Below are 3,240 nucleotides of genomic sequence, written 5' to 3'. Positions count from 1 at the left end.
AAAGAGAGAAAAGATGAAATGGTCGAAACAGCTGACAACGATTACAACAATACTTTTAATTGATTTGAAAACCTCAGTTATGATTAACCCTCTTGGAGTTAACCCACAAAATGATTCAGGGGAATATCCTAGAATGATAATTTCATAAGCACGGGAAAGTAAAGATGTTCCACGGACTATGCCACATAATCACAATATAGAGACACAGAATGAATACCAACCACAGAATATACACCAACAAGAGCTAAATTGTAGAATAAGTATAATTTAGACATCATGTTTAGTCCACTTTTGACTATTTACAATAAAATTTGATAATAGTTGCTAGATTGATTGTCAATATACTTCACAACAAACATAATAAGGGAGTTGTCTTTAGTGTGACTTTTTGGAAGATTTTTTGGTGGATTTTTCTGATCTAATTTCTCTAAAATCCGGTAAGAATTCATTGAAATCACAAGATTGATGGTAAACCTTGCACAATAGAGGTTCTCTAAAAGTTTTTCATGGTGCTGAATCCATATATACAGTCAAAAAATTAGTTTAAATAACTCAAATCAAGATTTCACCTCAAATTTTTGCACCGGATTCCGACATCGGAAACTCCAAAAAGTCGCACTAGACAACTCCCATAATAAGAATCACAATGCACTGCCTACGATAATAGCTATGTAAAAATAGATTGTGATCGGTAGGATAATTGTGACCCCAAAACAATTGGATGTGACCGATTATTGGAATGTGATTGATCCTTCCACGTTTTAGTTTGTGTGCAGAGCTGCTCTAGTTGAAAGTTATAAGCTTAATCTCCCAATTGATTCGATCTCTCTTAAAATAAGGGAAAATCATCCATATCAAGAAACTTGAATGATGGCAGCTTCTTTGAACTTGTATTCCCAAATATTGGGTATATGTTACCCTTCAATTCATGGAAGAGATTGAGATTATCCACCAGTTTATGGAAAACATCTCATCTTGCACACTGCACACAAAAGACAAGTCGCAGAGACTTTCACAGTCTATTTTCACCAATAGGTTAAATTTTGACAAAATTCCAAAACTCAGATGTACTAACAAGAATTAATCCTCATATGAGATATATGTATCTACTTATTTGAATTTCACTGCAAAGATTATACCTAGCTATAAGAAATTTGAATATGAATGGCAAGTTCTATATGGAAAGAAAACGGAGTATTTCCTTATCCACAGATTATAAAAAAAAAAATTACTTTACATCTTATGACATGAACTATGGGAAATATTTGTATGCTTAACAAGTTATTTGTAGAAATTTAATTAAGCATCCCCTTTCGATTGAGAAATTGCCTCAAATGAATCCATTTATAAATGTGCAAATTAAAAAAAATAATCAGAGGTCATCCATTTGCAAGAGATCAACCATTAGAAAACATACAGTCAAGATTTGAAATGGTCCTTACCTGAACAAAAACAGTTCCATCAGTGTAGGCATGTGGATTGATTGCACGAGTTGTATGTTGCCCACAAACACCACAAGTGAATGCAACTCTCATATGTCGACGAGGAGATTTGGTAAACAGAGACCAAGGATAAATAGACTTCTCAGCCATTTCTGTGTTTTCATCAAGACCTGCCGATACAACAGGACCTTCCATTCTAGATCTTGTGGTCTAAGATTGCAACTAGGAACTTTTCTGAGCGACTGAGAGGCAGGGGCTTCGGTTCCATCTTCAATGCATCTCTAACAGAGGGATCTCTAGTGGTGGTTAAGAAGTTAGAGAGTGTGAGCCAAGGAGAGAAACAATTCAGCACACAACTGAGCACCATCGGAATCACACAACATGTGAATTTGGTTAGGCTGCTGGGATTTTGTGCCGAGGAAAGAATGTTGGTGTACGAATATATGCCTAACGGTTCTCTTAACTCCTTATTCCACAAAACTCACAGCGATGATGATCAGATTCAGAGCAATGTGTTGGACTGGAAAACGTGTTTCATCATCATGGTTGGGACTTCGCATGGAACCAATTACTTGCATGAGAAGAGGAGGGACGACATCATCCACTGCGACATCTAGCCGGAAAATATCCTCCTAGATTCCAATTTTTGCCCCAAGTTGAATGATTTAGAGTTGGTGAAGATCCTTAACAAAGAGTACAGTAAGGTCCTTACAACCATGAGAGCAACCAGAGGGTACCTAGCCCTCGAATGGCTCTTTATTCTTCCCATCACTACTGGCTGACGTATACAGCTTTGGCATGACACTGATCGAGATCATTACAAGAGGAGAAACGTGGGCTAGGTCTTGCAATCCAGCGAGCTCTCACTCTTCTTGTGGAACAGATGAAGAGAGAAGAAGGCGAATAGAAAAAGGGCAATGAAAACTAGCCATGTGTCAAACTCGAATAGGTGTGAGGAGGATGAAATTTGTGCGCTCTGATTCGCTGCAGTGAACACTGTTTGCAAATGAAAATCCCATAGAGAAAATGCCTTCAGTGTAATTATACATATATTATAATTTCATTTGCTTTCTATAAATTCCTTTCTTCCTCTTTAGTCTCGATAAACTCTAGATTGGCTACCTTCTAGGCTATTGAATAAACTTCTCATTTGCTTCTTATAAATTCTTTTCTTCCTCTTTAGTCTCATTAAACTCTAGATTGGCTACCTTCTAGGCTAATTGAATGCATTTCCTATCTAATTTTTGTATGAATTTCCTATCCAATTTTTGTGCTTATAGCTAGAGGGAATCTCTACACAATAGAATCTCATGTGTTGCTTCACTTCTCTTTACTAAGACATTTCCCATAATTTTTATATACCAATATATGTCTACTACCTGCATGTATCTATTATACCTTCCATTGATGGTTCTTGTCTTAGGGATTCATTGGCCTACATTGTCCATGACCTCTTTGTCCTGTAAGAATCTCCCTTCTACTTTGGTTGCCTCCTCCACTATATTGATTTTTGATCTGAAACCAAGGGGAGTGTTTCTCCATAAAATGTTAGTGCAATTTTTTACATTTATGTGTGCTCTAGTTCGAGGATGACTCCTATATCCAATACTTCGTGTTGAGGCATTTTTTAAGAAGATGAGAAATGGAAAAGAAGAATTGGGTTATATCTAAAGTTGAAAAGTACAAAATCTATGGAAGTATGGGTAAGATCGAAGACTAGAGCTTTTAGAAATGAGTCGGTTTTTGTTGATTTAAGAGAACAAGAGGGCAAAGGGGTGGCAAGGAGAGAAAAAAGTGA

The 3,240-nt window shown here is 36.6% G+C and overlaps 1 pseudogene; it reads right to left on the bottom strand.

Annotated features, from left to right (window-relative positions):
- Nucleotides 1-694: 694 nt before the first annotated feature.
- On the bottom strand, nucleotides 695-2,404 carry LOC149180201 (mitochondrial protein import protein ZIM17-like; annotated as a pseudogene).
- Nucleotides 2,405-3,240: the final 836 nt, after the last annotated feature.

This window comes from Pinus tabuliformis, chromosome 3_2 (assembly GCF_031772625.1).
Source record: "Pinus tabuliformis cultivar Carrire ecotype Pingquan chromosome 3_2, CPIR1, whole genome shotgun sequence".
NCBI classification, from domain to species: Eukaryota; Viridiplantae; Streptophyta; class Pinopsida; order Pinales; family Pinaceae; genus Pinus; species Pinus tabuliformis.
The sequence above is the reverse complement of the archived record's forward strand: the minus strand, read 5'-3'. Positions and strand labels throughout refer to the sequence as shown.